Genomic DNA, 17,658 nt, shown 5'->3' with positions numbered 1-17,658 from the left:
ATGTAGCTGCTGCACAAATATCATCCAGAGGAATCCTAGCCTTGAAGGCTGCTGAGGTAGATACTGACCGGGTTGAATGGGCATGAACACCCTCCGCGGGCCTTCCTGACGCTTGATAAGCCAATAAAATGCACTGTGAAATCCAGCGGACAGAGAAACTTTGGAAATTGGCTTGCCCAAATTGAATTTTGCAAAGGAAATAAACAGCTGGTCGGATTGCCTATGACCAGCTGTCCTGTTGAGATAAAATCTTAGTTGCCTGTGAACATCTAGTGAGTGTAGCCTATATTCACCTTTGTTTTCATACTTAGGAAGAAAACAGGGAGGTTAATGGATTGATTGATGTTTGCTTCAGAAGCGATTTTAGGAAGGAAGGACGGGTTGGTCCTGAGGGAGACACGGTCCGATAAAAACAAGTAAGGAGGTTTAGCTGATAAAGCTTGAAGTTCAGAAACTCTCTTGGCTGATGTAATGGCTACCAAAAAGGCTGTCTTGTAAGACAAGAATTTGAGGTCCACTGTAGCCGTGGGCTCGAAGGGGAGCGGTCAAGGCCTGTAGGACCAAAGAAAGGTCCCAAGGAGGAACTGCTTGCGTGATAGGGGCCAGAGAAGGAAAGTACCTTTAAGAAAAGTTTTGCACAATTTGGCTGACATAAGAGGATTAGACTCTTGACCAATGTGATAGTGAGAAATTGCCGCCAGTTGAACTTTGACTGTGGAACTGCTGGCACCATCATTAAAGAGAGAGGTTAGAAAATCAAGCACTACGGGAGAGGAACCGTGAAGGGATCTAGGCCTTGCCGCCCGCCCACACAGAGAAACGCTTCCATTTGCTTCGTAAACCTTTCTAGTGGATGGTTTATGAGCCGCCACCAAAATAGCCTTTACCGTGAAGAGATACCGAGTCCTTATCAAGAGTGGAACTGAGCAGCCAAGCGGTCAGCTTCAGGCTGTCCAGGTTCGGAGGAGGAATGCAGGATGGATGGGATATCAGATCCGAATAGGATCTAGAATCCAAGGAGGATTCACCGAGTGAGACGTTAGGAAGGGGAACCAGATCTGTCGAGGCCAGAACGGAGCAATGAGAATCATTCTGCAACCCACCCGAGAGGCTTTCTGAAGAACTTGCAGCATCAGAGGCAAGGGTGGATAGGCATACAGAAGACCGGGTGGCCAAGCATGCACCAGAGCTGCCTTCTTGGGTACCTCCGGGAGGAGGTATCAGAGCCAAAAACTGTCGCACTTGGTGTTTGAGGGAGAGGCAAAAGATCGCATGAAGGGGTTCCCCACCGTGCGAATATGCGCTCCGCTACTTGACAATTGAGAGACCACTCGTAAGGGGTCAGAATGGTGCGACTGAGCTTGTCCGCTAGGATGTTGGACCGACCGGAATGTGCTGCTATGAGAAAGGGATTGGTGGAGATTGCCCATTCCCAAACTCTCATGGCCTCTCGACAAAGAGGGTAAGACCTTGTTCCCGCTTGCTTGTTGATGTACCAGACAACAGACATATTGTCCGATTGAATCGCAATTGTTCCCAAGGGAAGAAAGTCCTGAAGTGCTAGCAACGCTAAGAGCACTGCTCTCATCTCTAGAACATTGATATGCAGTAAGGTCTCTGAATCGCTCCACGTGCCTTGGACTGTCCGCCCAAAGTGCCCCCCACCAGAGGCGGGAGGCGCCCGTGGTCACCGTGGCGAGAGGGGGAGAAGCAGAAAATGGGCGACCCTCGTGGAGATCCGGGGAGTGGAGCCACCACAAGAGGGACCGCTTGCAAGCCTTGCTGATCGCTATGGGATGATGCATGGGGAGAGCAAGGTATGACCACTGTACTAAGAGCGCCCACTGTAGAATGCGATATTGAGCCTGGCAAGAGGAAGAAGTGCTATCGAAGCCATGGACCCTAGAGCCCTCAGGACCAACTCCGCTGGAACAGAACATGAATGGAGAATGGCCCGCACCTGGAGCTGCAGATTTAGAACTCTGTCCGCAGTGACGAAGGCTCAGAACTCCTTGTGTCTAGTCTGGCCCCTATGAAATCTAAGAGCTGAGTGGGTGCCAGGTTGGACTTGTTTGTATTTATTGTGATGCCCAGAAATGGAGCAAGATGGAGAAAGGAGTCTCGCCCCGAGAGAAGTAGATGCCTTGTTGGGGCGGTAAGGAGCCAGTCGTCCAGGTAGGGCAAGACCTGCACCCCCTGAAGCCTCAGGTGGGCCGCTACCACTGCTAGTACTTTGGTAAACACCCTGGGGCTGTGGTGAGACCAAAGGGAAGGACCCGAACTGGTAGTGACTGGCTCCCAGCCGGAAGCGGAGAAACCTCCTGAGCGCCTGTCCATTAGGATGTGGTAGTACGCTCCTTGAGATCTATCGAGCACATCCAGTGGCCTTCTCCCAGAAGGGGAGAATAGATTGTAGAGTGACCATTCGAATTTTTCTTTGGGGACTGCCAGATTCAGGAGAGAGAGGTCTAGGATTGGTCTTAGTTCCCCGTCTTTTTGGCACTAAAAAGAACCTGGAGTAGAACCCTGATCCGATCTGGTCTGGGGAACGGGCTGGATGGCTCTTTTCTAGCAGATGGCCAATTTCTGCTAAAGCGCCTCCCTTTGACCGGGTGGTACGCCTGGGAGGGACTTCATCTTTGGAAGGTGAAGGAAAGGAATGCGATATCCCCTGGATATGATTTGGAGAACCCAGCGTCCGATGTTATGGACTCCCATGCCGCTAGGTGCCCGAACGCCCCCGACTGCCTCCAGAGTAGAGCAGTCGGGCAACCCTCAGGGCTGCTGCGCTGGCCGCTCAGAGAAAGGTTCCTGGACCCGGTTTCTGGGAGCCCTCTGCCTCTAGGGCGGCGCCCTCCTGTCCTCCTCTGCCACGGAAGGACTGGTTGTCCGGAGCAGGCTGGGACTGCTGCGACTTCCGAACCACATCTTCTTCTGACCCTTTTGGTTCCTAGAATAGGGCCTCTGGGGTGCAGAGAAGCGGATTCGACGGCAGACAGCGCCTTCCGCCCTTCTCGCCTGGGTCAACGCTCGCGAACGGTCTTGCCAAACAGGGCAGAGCCAACAAAGGGCGTTCAAACGACGCTTGAAGGGCTCAGAAAAAGAGTGGCGGAGCCAGGCCTGACGCCTAGTGACCAGTCCTGTCCTCGCAGCTCTAGCGGCGCCTCCGTAGCATGGGAGAGTAGCCGATAGAAGTATTTGTGTCTGACCTAAGAGTGGCCATTTTGGTGGAGTGCAGAGCTCTGTCCTCCTCCGAAATGGACTCAGGGGGATGCAGCATTCTTAATAAGGTCTCGCTGCATCCCAATAACATGTGCCAAATAGTTCTGCGCCCTTACCGAAAAGGTCGCCGAACTGAACATCCGCTTCCCCAAGCGGTCCATCATCCGAGACTCCTTGCTCGGTGGGTGGACTGAGGGACTCTCCTGAGCCAGTTCCTCTTTGTGGCCGCCATCAACATGGCATCTACAGGAGGCCCCTTACTCCAATGGGTCCTGTCAGAAGGCGGCTAAGGACTTTATCAGGTCTTTTGGGAATTGGCTCCACGGTGTCCGGTTCCTTCCACGCCTGGTGGTAATAAGGTCCACCAGGGGTCGGCAGGGGACACCCAAGAGGTAGACGGGCCCGCTTCAATGCCTCCAAGAACACGGACTCGTCCGAGGAAGACTTGGGGCAGACCACCCCCTGATACGGAGTATTTCCATGATGTCTCCAAGGAGACATCCTCGGGGTGACCGTGGGGAGCCTTCCCCTTCCTCCAAGTCCGTGTCTTCAGTGAGAGACTCAGGGAGTCAATGTGCCTCCTTAGAGCATGCAGGGAGCCTCCTCTGGGGGCTGTCAGAGGAGTCCTCGAAGCAGCAATTTGCTCCATAGGAGCAACTTGGGGCACAGAAACGGGCTGTCCCAGGGGCCGGATGGTGGAAGCCTGGCCCAGTGCAGAGGGAGCTGGACGGAGCCGGCAAGTGCCGGGGTCCGAGACCTCAACAGAGCCCTCTCCACTACATCAAAGCGGCGGGGAGCCGACCTCACCAAAGGATCCGGCAATCGCTCCCCTCGATCCGAAGAGTGGATCGGAGCCGGCGCCGGCACTCGGATCCGGGGACAGTGCGCCCGACACAGACGGCGCCGGCGAGCACTGATCCCCGGATCCGGCTCGATCCAGGCTCCGAGATCGGGTCCGACGCACTGGGGCATGGTCGGATCCGGCACAGTACTATCGGCTCCGACCTCCCCGCCCGGCTGCTCGGCTCAGTTGCTCCGAACCCGGAAGCGGGTCGGAGAAGGAGCAATAGGCTTGAAAAGGGTGTTGAGCTCCCCGAGGGGGAGGCAAGAGCACTCCCATCTGCATCTGGGCCTGGATGAACCTTCGCATCATCCGTCCAGATCAGCATCAAAGGCTATGGTAGATCTCGACGAGGCTACCGAGGTAGGCCTGGAATGCCTCCTCGATAGCCTCGCTGAGATCGGGTCTCCTCCTCCTCAGGACCCGTGAGAAGCACACAGGTGACCGGAGCCGAAGGAGGAGACCGCCTAACGCCTAATAGGAAGCCGGGAGAAGCCAGCTGGCTGGCGGGCCGAAACAGAGGTCTCGCCCGCCGCTAGGTGCTTCTCCTCCGTCCTTTTAGATGCATCCCTCTCCTGTCCTGAAGCGGGAGTTTGAGTCCCAGGAGCAGGAGGGGTGCTACCGGGGAACAGCTGCAGCCGCAGGAGTCCCGGCGAGCGGGGTCGAGCCGAGTCCGCGGTAAAAGACCCGCCAAGACCAGCTTGGACCTCCGCTCCTCAGTGCCCTGGGGTTGAACCCTGCACAAATGGAACAGCCAGATGTGAGGTGTTCAACCCCAAGACACTTAACACACGAGTGTGGCCATCAGCCGGTGAGAGCTTATGGCCACACTCGAGCATTTAGAGAAAATTGACTTAGGCTGGTCAGCCATAGTCAAATTAAGCAAAAGTTACAGAAGTAACTTAAAACAATAAACTATAAAAGCACACAGGCCTCACACACACTCTACGCACTCAGCGAGGGAGGGAATAAAATATACTACTGTAAATAAAATTAAACTAAAAACAGTCAATAAAAATAGGAAACCTACAACTTTCACACAAAAAAGTTTAAAGAAAGCAAAAATATTCTATTTTAGTACAAGAAAATCCACTTAGCTGAGAGCTATAGAAACCACATCCAGTTACCAGCGCGGCAAACAAGATCTGAGGTCATGAGGGTAGAGCAGGGCATTATGGGTGAGGGGAGGAGCTGAGAGCTTGGATCCATAGCTGGAAACTATGCCGGTTCGGATCCGATATCGGATCCATAACCCACAGGTTGCAGACAAATGAATATCCTACTTCAGATCATCAAATTCCTTTGCTGTACTCCAAAATAAAAATCTCTTCCATTTATCTGCATACACTTTCCTTGTACTAGGCCTTCTGGCCTCCAAAATAACATTCAAAACTTGCTGTGGAAGCTGAAACCCTCCAGGGTTTAAAACAGAATATGCCAGGCTGTTAGGTGAAGAGAGTGGAGTTTGACATTGAGTAAATGACTGTTCTCCTGAGACAGCAGGTGTGGAATCGAAGGCAAAGGCCATGGAGGCTCCCGTACCAGACTTCTCAGTAATGGGTACCAGTGCTGTCGAGGCCAATCTGGAGCTATTAGAATCATCTCTGGCTTGTCCTGTCTGACCTTTAGGAGTACCTTTGGGAGGAGAGGCAGAGGTGGAAAGGCATACACATGAAGATTGCTCCAATTGAATGAAAGAGCATCCACTTTCCAAGCTGTGGGATCAAACCTTTTTGTGCAAAACTTTGGCAGCTGGTAGTTCAGTGGAGAAGCGAACAGATCTATGTCTGGAGTTCCCCATAACACTGTCAACTCCTGAAATACATGAGGATCCAATTTCCACTCGTGGGGATCCATAATTCGTCTGCTCAACACATCTGCTAAGGAGTTCTGTGCTCCCGGCAGAAACCTTGCCTGAAGATTCAGCTGTAAACTGAGAGCAGTCTCCCACAAAATCATTGCTTGTCTGCATAGAGGATAAGAATGTGTTCCCCCTTGCTTGTTGATGTACCACATGACAGTTGTGTTGCCTGTTAGAACCAACACCTGCCCTGGAAGAAGTAAATCCTTGAAAGCCAGTAATGCAAATTGGACTGCTAACATCTCCTTCAAGTTGATATGTAGATGTTGAAGCCTGGCAGGCCACTTGTCTTGTACCCATTTTCCATTTAGATGAGCACCCCAAGCTCTGTCTGAGGCATCCGTCGTTAGAATCTGACACGCCTCTGGCCGGGTCACAGAGAGTCCCTTGTTTAGGTGACATTCCTAAGCCCACCACAAAAATTCCTTTTGAATGCAAGGTATTATCTGAATGACAGTGTCCATATCTTGGCAGTGCTGTGTCCATCCATTTTTGAGATACCATTGTAGCTTCCTCATATGCAGTTTGGCATTGGGAAGCACCAGAATACAAGATGCCATGAACCCCAAGGCTTGAAGGACTGTCCTTGCAGTCAGCCTGGACTGATGAGACAATTGATGGAAGTAAAGAGAAAGATTCTCTTGTTTGTCCGGGGTCAAAAAGGCCATCTGGGATGCTGTATTCAGTCTCACACCCAGAAAGCACATGTCCTGAGAGGGTACTAGACTGGACTTTATTTCGTTCACAGAATACCCCAGGCATCTTAGCACTGCTATCACATATTGTAAATGATGAAGAAGTTCGTCCCTTCCTTGGGCCAGAATCAGGCAATCGTCCAAATAAGGATAGATCTGTATTCCTTTTAGCCTTAAGAAAGCTATCACTGGAGCCAGAACCTTCGTGAACACTCTGGGCGCAGTAGATAAGCCAAAGGGCAATGCAGAGAACTGATAATGAGAAGTCCCAGCCCGAAAACGCAGATACTTCCTGCAACTTAGTCTGATAGGAACATGAAGGTAAGCTTCCTTGAGATCCAGAGTCACCATCCAGTGATCTTTGCCCAGCAGAGGTAACAGCTGCTGTAACGTCAACATTTTGAACTTGGGAATGTCCAGATAAGTGTTGAGGATAGATAAATCCAGAATTGGTCTCCACGTGTTCCCCTTCTTTGGTACTAGAAACAGGCGAGAATAAAACCCTAGGCCCACTTCTGGCAGAGGGACCGGTTGTATGGCCCCTATTTGAAGCAGCAGAGAAATTTGTTTGCGAGCCTCTAGTCTTTGCTGAGGAGGAACATCCAGCATGCCTTTGAAAGGAGGCAAGGTATGGAAATAAAACCTGTAACCGTTGTGTATGATATCCAATACCCATCTGTCTTGGGTAACCAGATCCCAATTTTCCTTGAAGAGTGCCAACCTTCCTCCCAAAGGTGCTGCCAGGCAAGAAGGATCTGGCAGCTGAAAAGGTAGGTCATTGGGCCTGTTTACGAAAGGACTGGCCCCTGCCCTCACCCGAAGATTGTGCAGGTGAACTCCCTGTTCTAGGTCTGAAGGAGCTCTGAGCTCTGCCTCTACCACGCCTAGATCTACCCCTAGACTGTGCATCATAAGAAGGGCATGTCCACCCCTTAGCAGGCCAATTCCTACTAAACTTCGGAGGCTGAACTTGCAAAAAATCTTTAACAGCCTGCATAGACTTAGCCTTGTCTTCCATTTTCTTCAAGACTGACTCCACAGGTGAACCAAACAACACATCAGACTGTAAAGGAGCATCCAAAATCCTTGTCTTAAACATGGTCAGATAAATTCTGATCCCTCAGCCAGGCGTGCCTGCGAAGAACTGACCCAGTGGCAGCCACCCTAGACGAGGCCTGCACAGCATCAAAACCACATTGTAAAGAATGCTTGCCCACCTGTTCAGAGACATGTACCAAATCTTGTAACTCTTTACACTCAATGCCTTCCGCCAGAGCATCTACCTTAGACTTCAATTGAGAAAGAAGATAGTTTTGATATTTCAACATGTGAAACTGGCAATTCAAAGCCCTCATAGCTAAGGTGGAAGAAGTATAGACTTTCTTTCCCCATCTATCCAAAGCTCTGGCCTCTTTATCTGGAGGAACCGGATTTTTAACCACAGAGGCCTTGACACCCTTAGGTCCCTGACTAACAGTTTCTGGGTCCGCCCTAGGACTCTTATAGAGATATTTATGAGCCTCAGGCACCCTATAATACCTGTCCGGTTTAACAGGAGCAGGAGGCAAAGAATCAGGATTAAGTGAAGCCTCTGCAAACACATCTTCCACAACATCCAGAACAGGTGGAATAGCCAAAGGCCTATGCTGGGGTAAAAGCAAAAATTCCCTAAGCCTTTTCCTGGAATCAGAGAAGTCCTGACCTTCCCACTTAAAATGCTCCCTCATGGAATGAAGAGTCTCTGAAAAAGAAAAATCCTCTGGAGGAGAAGCAGAAGGAGTAGAATCATCCACATCAGAATCAGAATAGGGAGAATACTCCTGCAAGTCTTCAGCCGAAGACTCTGACACATCCGAAGCCTGCTCAAAACTCCCCAACTCTGGTTCCACCCTAGGCCTCTTATCAGGAGGGGGCAAAGAACCTCTAATCAAGGTAATTAAATCTTCCGCCATTTTAAGCATCTGCTTCTTGGGCACAGATCCTGAAGAACTAGGAGAGACCCCAACAGAAGCTAAACCTGGCCTGCCTCTGGGAGAAGCCTTGGAAACAGAAGGAGAGGGCCTAACCACCCTAGGAAGGGAGGGGAGTACAGTAACCTGAGAAGCCCCTTCAGCCTGACCTGCCTCCTGAGAGGCCACATCCTGCAATATCAAAGTTTCCCCCTGGGACTCCAGAGAAGCCTCCGGTGGAACCACCGGTTCCACTGACGCCTCTAAAGAACCGGCGTCCGCACGGACGACTCTTCTTGCCTGGGTTTAGCTGCCTTGTCTTTGCGCTTCTTCGAAGCAGGCCGGAGCATCCGACGGCATATTATAATTGCACCGCTCAAGACCAACCTGGCACAATCTAACCTCCGCTTAATAGTGCGCTTATTGAACCTAGCACAAAAGCGACACCCAACAACGCCGTGCTCAGGCCCCAAACAAGGAATACACAAAGTATGATAGTTCCTATGCGTATCTGTTTCCCACAAGAAATACAGTTATTCACTTTTTCTGACATCCGTAAACCACTGAGGCAAGAAAAACTAAAATATTCCCCAACGGGTACTTAGCCAACTTTGACTCGGTCTGAAACTCCTAAAAAATTTCAGAACGCCAAACGGCACTTGCAACGCTGCTTCTGCATCGGACCATGCGGCAAAAAAGACTGAGGATATGACGTCGGTCATGCGCATTTGTACCCTGACGTCCTGATGTCAGTCTTAAGCGCCTTGACCGACGTCAGCCTAATACTTTGATATTCGGGCCGACCGAGGACAGCAGACTACCCAAGTGTAAGGACTGCAGCAATGTGAGATGAAGAACATCCTAGTATACCTAGCAGAGTGCATTAAGTGTGAATCATTCTATGTAGGTATGACCAATAGATCCATGAGGGAGCACATGTATGCTATTAGGAGAGATGATGAACATAATCCTCTAGCGAGACATACTACTGATACAAGTCATAAATTTAATTTTCTAGTGATAGAACTTATTCATACTAGTGTTAGATTAGGTGACATTAGGAACTACAGTGAAAAAGAGAATAAGTGGATACTCAGGCTCCAAGCAAATAGGGCGCATGGACTCAATGAGAAATTGTCTGAAACCCTTTCTTAAGGACAGACCAATGAATAGATAAACCATCCTATTTTACCTATATCCATTGACGCATGGTTATCCCCCCCCCATTTTTCTTTAGTTTCAGTGAGTTTCTCCTTTTGTTCACCCCCCCCTCTCCACCCCATGTATGTTTTTAATGACATCTTTTGCACATCCAAGCATTACTCTCCTTAGTCCCTTTGATAGAACTTCATATGTTATATAGTTTTTAATAGATGGTATGTGTTTATATCTCTACTCATTTTAGTTTAATTCCTTTCATAGCGTTTCATAGGTCTTAAGGTTTTTGATATGAAATAGGTGGTATGCAATGTCATGTCATGCCAATATTGTATTTATTTATATATTTATGTTTTTATCTTAGTTTTAGATGATAGAATGTTTTTATATTTATTAAATTAAATACCATTAGTATATTGATTAGTTCTACTATACATACAAGAACCATTAGTTCAGTGATGTAGTTAGTGTAATATAGCTTTTAGAATAGATTGGTTAGTAATTAAGAGACATGTGATGCACTATTTCTATTTATTTGAACTGTTTTTTGAACTTTGTACAGTCTGAAGAAGCGTTCTGAGCAATGCAAAAGCGCTTACTGTTTTTCCTGTTTTTCTTGTTATATATTAAAGTGTGCTGTTCTGTCTGTTCAGCCTGTGGTGAGCCTTGGAGTTATTTATACGTTTACTCATGTAACTTGATAAAGCTTATTTGTGCTGTCTGCTGCGTCACTTTAGAGAAGATGGTAGAGTGCCTCTGATGCCTTGTTCTTTATTGTGGCGACTGCTCTCTTAGCCTCCTTTTTAGCCAACTAATATTCCTTCTTAGCTTGTCTTTTCTATCTCTCCCTTTTTTCCTGCACTCCTTTCTTTTGATAACTTCCTGAACTTATACATTCTACCACCATCTTTCCTTATGTACCTTATTTCTATACACGGCTCAGCTGCATATTGGTTTTAAACTCTTCACACACATTCTGCTTTGAGACACTGACACTATTTCCTCTTGAACTCTTATGCTTTCTCTCCATTCAACTTCTAGATCTTTGACCCTAGAGTCTTCTCTGACCACTGCTTGCACCTGACTGTGGATACCAGTGGTTTATGTTGTGGGCTTACTGATTCACTGGGGATGACGTCCAATCTTTCACTCTACTGCAATGCCCTTTCCTTACTAAGAGGAAGGTTACCTGCACTGTGAACTTTTGACAGTCTCTCTTGCTGAACCACATGTTGGCCAATGTCAAGTCACATGCCAGACAGAAGTCTAGAATGGCCTCTCTCAAAATCCTTTTTTTGTCAAATGCACATGCTCATTTCTATCAAATGTGTCTCTTGCAATATTACTATCTGTACCCTTCAATTCTTAATATAATTCAATACTCTTTTGTTTAAACACGTACAGCCACTTACATTCTATAACAATGTGGACAAACTACCCATTAGGACTGCAGCAGCTATTGTCCCTCCTACAACACATAGCAATAACAGTTGTGTTGAATGTGTATTTCCAACTTTTGACTTACAAGAACACAATAAACCTGCACCCAAGCTTTTAAGCAGTTTCTTAATCTCATCTCCATTTGAACCTATGTCACATTTTTCAAGACTTTTTGCTTCAGTGAAAATGCTCAAATGAAAAACAAAGTTTCAGAACTCCTCATCCCCTTTTGACACAGAAAACACACACACAATCATGGACATTATCAGCAAATTAAATTTACACCTCCAGATATGAGCAGTTGGCCCAAATCTACAGCTACCTAATCTAAAGTTAAGGTTACCATACCAAAGTGCAAGCTAAACTTCGTATTCCCACTTACACTGATTGCTATCTGTTCTTATCTCTATTCCAGTCCAAGATGTGAAAAAAGCTTGCATGATTTCAGTTAATATAAATGTTTAGCCCTTAGAAAAAGTATGCTAGTTACTGTTAAACAAGTTAACTAAATTGCTCACTCTTTTATTAAATGTATCGAAGTATTAAGACTGCTGGGAAGGCTGCTACTACTTACTTATTCACTTCCTATGTTTCAAACGTTTTGTTTTCTTTGGACTATTTGCTACTGTACCTTGAAATGTTACATTTTTCTCAGCAAAAAGTGCTCAGAACTCTCAAGATTAAATTAATTGTTTTCACTTGCAGACAACTGGTCTCCAAGCAAAAGCAGTCGGGAATGTGTAAACAACAGCTGATGCATCAAATAATCTTTCTTTCACTCAGATCACAACATACAGACTTCCCCTGCACAACTTCCTTTATCTGCAGACTTTTCTAAAACTAGGAACATTTGCCAATGGAAAAATAAAAACGCAAGCTATTAATTTTGCAGAATTAAAAAAACTACCATTTCCATGTATTTCATCATTCTGTCTGATTATTCAAGCCTACTTTCTTAAAAAAAAAGTTTACAGTTTAAACCAAGAGATACACATCTTTTAAAAAGAGAGGTAAGGACTATCTTAATTATGCATATATCAATACACATTTTCACCCTATCCCAACCCAGCAGCCCAAAATCACAACATTATATTAGCTTTAATTTGCTCCTGAAAAGCCTTTCTTATTTTGATACAGTATAAAGCTTGTACATTTTACAGCTAACTGAAAAAATGTACTTGCTTGGCTTACATATTTAACATATGGAGCAGTCACTAATAAGACTTCTCGACCTCACACGTTTAAAATATCCCTGACTGCACACTATGCAAAAAATGCTTTAGAATGTAACATGCAATTTACAAAAAATAACAACAGAAACTGTTTTACTTACTTCTTCATTATCTGCAGCGTGTTCTAAACATTAATGATAAAATGGGGTATATGTTAAACTCGTGAGTGAACTATAAAGCAAAGTCAACAAAATTTCAGATTTTCTATCCCCTTTTTCTTTCAAAGCCATTTTTCACATTTCTATTCTTACATCCATTGGGATCAATGTTTTACAGTGCTCATACATTCAAGAATTCCAATACTGTTTTTTTTCTAAACACCTCAATTTTCTAACATCAGTTTATAGTTCAAGTCCAAGGCACTCCTTATTCTATTAGTCAGCTCCTGTGCTTTTTTCTTTCTCTCTCAAGCATATTCCTTTGGAGCAATGGGAAAAGTTTCACTGGCAAAGTCTCTCAATGGGCTTTGCTGTCAGAAGACTGATAAGCAGAGTTCATCTTTACTAATAACCGCTTACCTTCTTTCCGATGGCCAGGTTTGTAGCACGCACATGTTTGTCCCCCTTCAATAAACAAATCCTGCTGTGAAACACTAGTCCAGTTTATTTGTATTTTCATAAAATTAATGCAGTTTGTCCTTCCAGTTTCTACAGTGCAGCAGAAAATTTCAGTTTCTCTGTGTGTGCTCTGTCTTTTAACTCTGTACATTTTGAAACAGGTTTTCTTGAGAAGTCATATACTAAGTCTTTTCTTCATTTCAACATCTGATTTTTGCAGTTTTTTTTTCAGTTCTTCTAAATAGCTAATTAAAGCGTCTTCTATTTTTAGCCATTTATTTAAGTCTATATATATTCCTTCAGTGTTTTATTAAACACATCTGAGTGCATTTTTTTCCTCTAAATTACTAGAGACCATCTCTTGTACCAAAGCTGAAACTGCCTTTTGCTGAAGAGGTGCAAGACTCTTTTTAGACAGAGCTTTCTCCTCTCTTTTTCAGGTTGATTTTCTATCAGGCTCTCCAATTTCATCTTTGCTGGCATCCAGGCAGAGTAATTACAATTAAGTGGCTGAATTTTATCCAAATTAGAAGTTATGTGCTTACCATAACTTGGCATCTGTGTTGTCCATTTTCATTCTTCCTCACTAGTGGATTACGGATCTGACTCGGGTGCATTTTTTCAGACTTGGATCCTAGTCTCAAACTCCTCCCCCTACCCACAATGCCTTACACTCTCTGATTGAGTTTGCTGCCTTAATGCCTACCAGATAAAGAGACAGTACAGACAGAAATAAATCAGAGGCTCAAAACCAGGAATGTAAATGCTTATATAAATTTGAAAGGTCCTCTAGCAGGAAATAGGTTGAGGGATGGCTAGGAGGGAAGGTGAGGAAGAATGAAAATGGACAACACAGATGCCAAGTTATGGTAAGTACATAACTTTTAAATCTGATGTTGTCCTTTTCATTGCTCCTTACTATTGGGTCAGAGTCACTAGCTACATTACTCTCAGGTGGCCTCAAGAAAGGATATACTGGAGCACTGCTGAACAAAAAAAAACTCTTCTGGAAACGATGTCCATTTTATAATGAGTCACAAAGGTATGAGTCTTTGACCAAGTGGCTGCATCACAAATTATATCAATTGATGCTCTGAAGGAGAAAACAGATGATGTAGCCATCAATCTAGTAGAATGGGCATTATCAGGGCGAGGCAAGTTCAATCCATTTTTTTGAGTAAATTAGTGAAATACAGTCAGTGGGTGGCCACGGTGGTGCAGTGGTTAGCATTGCCGCCTCACAGCAAGAGGTTCTCCTCCGAGATCCTCAGCTGCGGGGGTGCTTCTGTCTCTGTGCATGTCCTCTCCCTCTCCTGTGGTCGCTGCTTCTCCCTCCATCCGCTCCACATCCCAAAGACAAAAGACAGGCTGCAGGTCTATTGGACACTCTAAGTGTGCTCTAGTGTGGGTGTGAGTGTGCCTTCTGTGGGCGCTGCGCCGGGCGGCAACTCGACAACCGTAAACTCCACTCAAATTCAATGTGCATTCAATGTGCGGACAAGTGGCGACCGGGAAAAAGCCGAAAGAAGAAGAAGAAGAAGAAGAAGTGAAATACAGTCAGTAATTCATTATCCAATATAAAGTTGCAAACTGCTTGACCTAGGTGGTTTGGTTAGAAAGAAACAAAACAGTTGGACAAACTTCTTACAATGTTTTGACCTATGAAAGTAGAACTGCAGTTGTCTAGGAACATAAAGCAAATGCAAAATATATTCACCCTTATTAGAATAACTTGGAAAGAAGACTAGCAACTGAATAGACTGGTTTACATTAGTCTCTGTGGCAACCTTAGGCATAAGGCATGGATTGAAATGGAGAGATACTCTATCCTTATGAAAAATTATGCAAGGTGGTTTCGAAGATAAGGCCTGAAGTTCAGAAATTCTTCTTGCTGATGTGACAGCTACCAAAACGATGGTTTTCCAAGAAAGGAATTTCATTTCACAATCATTGGCTGGTTCAAAGGGTTTTTGCATTAGTCATTGAAGAATAACAGTTAGGTCCCTTGGCGGGGTAGGATCTTTTATCAGGGGTCTAAGCAGAAAAATCCCTTTCATGAAAGCCTTAAAAAACTTAGATGTAGAATGAAAACTAAAAATGGCTGCCATCAAAATTTTATAGTGGTAAAAGTAGCCCCTTACTTGAAGACAGAAGTAAGAAAGAGAAGGATGGTTGAAACTGGGACTCAGTAAAGATCCATATTCTCTTTGGATGCCCAAATGGAAAATCCTTTCCATTTGCTTTGATACACTTTTTAGTAGAAGCTTTCTGAGAAGCAAAGACTATGTGTCAAACAGTGGAAGCAACCTTAGACCTTATTAGAATTAGTGGAAAAGGAGATACCAAATGGTCAGTTTGAGGTGAGTAGACTGGGATGTTGATTCCTTGATGGATAAGACAGAAAGTCTTGTCTAGGTTCCAGAATCCATGGGGGTTATTTCAGATGAAACCAGTCAAAGGGGAACCATACCTTACAAGGCCAGTAGGGGGCAATGAGGATTACTGAACTATTCACCCATCTGGCTTTGTGCAGAAACTTTGGAATCAATGGTAGTAGGGGACAGGCATAAAGGAAACCGGAGGGCCAACTGTGAACTAGAGAATCCCTCGGGGACTCCCCCAGATGGGGATGAGCTCTAAATACTTGCTGCACTTGTTCTGGGGAGAAGCAAAGAGGTTGCAACAAGTTTGGCCCCAATGGCTGAAAATCAGATATGCCACTGGCTGATTAAGGGACCACTCATGAAGGGTCAGAATAGACCAGAGTTTGTCTGCTAGAATGTTTTTTTTCCCTGGATATGTGTTGCAGCTAGAAAGCAGTTTAAAATATATCGCCCATTCCAGACCCTCAAGGGCTCTCTGCCTAATGGCTAAGAACATGTTCCTCCTTGTTTGCTGATATACCAGACTACTGACATGTTGTCGGTGTGTATTGTAATCAATCCAAAGGAGAGACTGTCCTGAAAGGCTTGCAACGTTAGAAGAACTGCTCTCCTCTCTAGGATGTTGATATGCAATCTGGTCTCCGAGGAAGGCCATGTGCCTTGGACCATTTTTCCCTCAAAATGCCCCCCAACCTAGTTGGGAAGTGTCATGGTCTGGCTGTGAGGGGAGGAAGAAGGAACAGTCTGCCCAGGAACAGGTTGCCTGAATGAATCCACCACTGAAGATGTCATCTAAAAATCAGAGTTAACTTGACAGGAAAAGAATTGCTGGTAAAGAATAGCCCACACTGAACAGCTAAGGTCCATTGGAAGACTTGCATAAAGAATCTTGTTAAGAGTACTAGGATGATGGCAGCTGAAGCAGAACCCAGAGCTTGAAGGATGAGTCTCGCCAGCGCAGACTGTAAAGAAATTATGTACTGTACCTGGTTTCTCAAGGAAATTATGAGATAAGGATACAAAGAAGCTAGCTGATGCTTTGTACCTAAAAAGGCTCCAATGAATTCCAACCTCTGAGCAGGGTACAGGTTTGATTTCGTAACATTTATAGTAATGCCCAGGGAGTTGAAGATGTGGAACAAATAGTCTCTGGCCTAAAGTAATTGATGCTGGTTTGGGGCAGTGAGAAGCCATTGTCCAATTATGGAAACACCAGGAATCCTTTCAGTCTGAGGTTTGCTGCCACTGCTGACATGCATGTGGTAAACACCTGGGGGGGGGACTGTGGGGAGTCCAAATTGCAGAGCTTTGAATTAGTAATGACTGTCCCCCAGCTTGAAGTGCAAATGACTTCTGGAGCATCTGTCTATTTTGATGTGGTAATACGCATCCTAAAGATCTAGTGAACACATCCAATTGCCCTTGTGCAACAGTGGTAGAATGGACTGAACTGTTACCACCTGGAACTTTGACTTCTTCACATGCTGATTTAGACTGATCAGATCAAGAATGGCTCTTAGGTCCCCCCCATTTTCTTTGGCACTAAAAAGAAGCAGGAGTGAGCTTCAAATCCTCTCTGTTCAGCTGGGACCTCTTGGATGACTTCTTTTTTGCAGTATTTTTTGAATTTCCAGTAATGCATGCTTCCTCTGACTGGGTGGTACATCTGGGAGTTTCTTTTGTTCCTCATAAGGTGGAAGGGAAAAGGGAATGCAATTACCTCTGGATATTATGTTTAGCACCCACAAATTTGTTGTCAGGTTGGTCCAGGTGTCTAGGTGTAGGGAACAATGACCCCCCGACTGCCTCCAGAAATGGAAAACCGGGCAGCACTTCAAGAGTGCTGAAAAGGCTCAACAGAGAAATGTTCTCTGAATCCCTGATTCTGTGAACCCCCTCTGCCTCTGGGGTGGCGTCTACCACTGAAACCTCCTCCTCTGCCTCTGAAGGTAGAATTCTCACACTGTTTCTGAAAAGCTCCTTGAGACTTTTGAAACCAAGTCTTCTTACCACCTCGCTGATTTCTGGAAAAAGTGTTCTGAGAAGTAGAAAACTTGATCCCAATGGCAGACAGGGTCTTTCCTTCCTGCTGGTAAGAGAGTGCCTTTGACACATGGAAAAAAGAAAGAGGAGACATCGAAAGGGGCGTTGACAAAGGATGCCTTGAAAGGTTCTTCAAAGTCACAAAGCCTCACCTAGGCATGTCTTCCTCAGCCAGCTGCCCTTGAAGAACCCTCTGTTGAATGGGAGATGAGCGTCATGGAAGAGTAAGTGATGGAAGCAACAGCAGCCAACTGGGTAGACACTTTCTTGAAGTGA

This window comes from Protopterus annectens, chromosome 15.part0, assembly GCF_019279795.1.
Source record: "Protopterus annectens isolate FY-2018-M chromosome 15.part0, PAN1.0, whole genome shotgun sequence".
Lineage (NCBI taxonomy): Eukaryota > Metazoa > Chordata > Ceratodontiformes > Protopteridae > Protopterus > Protopterus annectens.
This window is presented reverse-complemented; position numbering follows the sequence as displayed.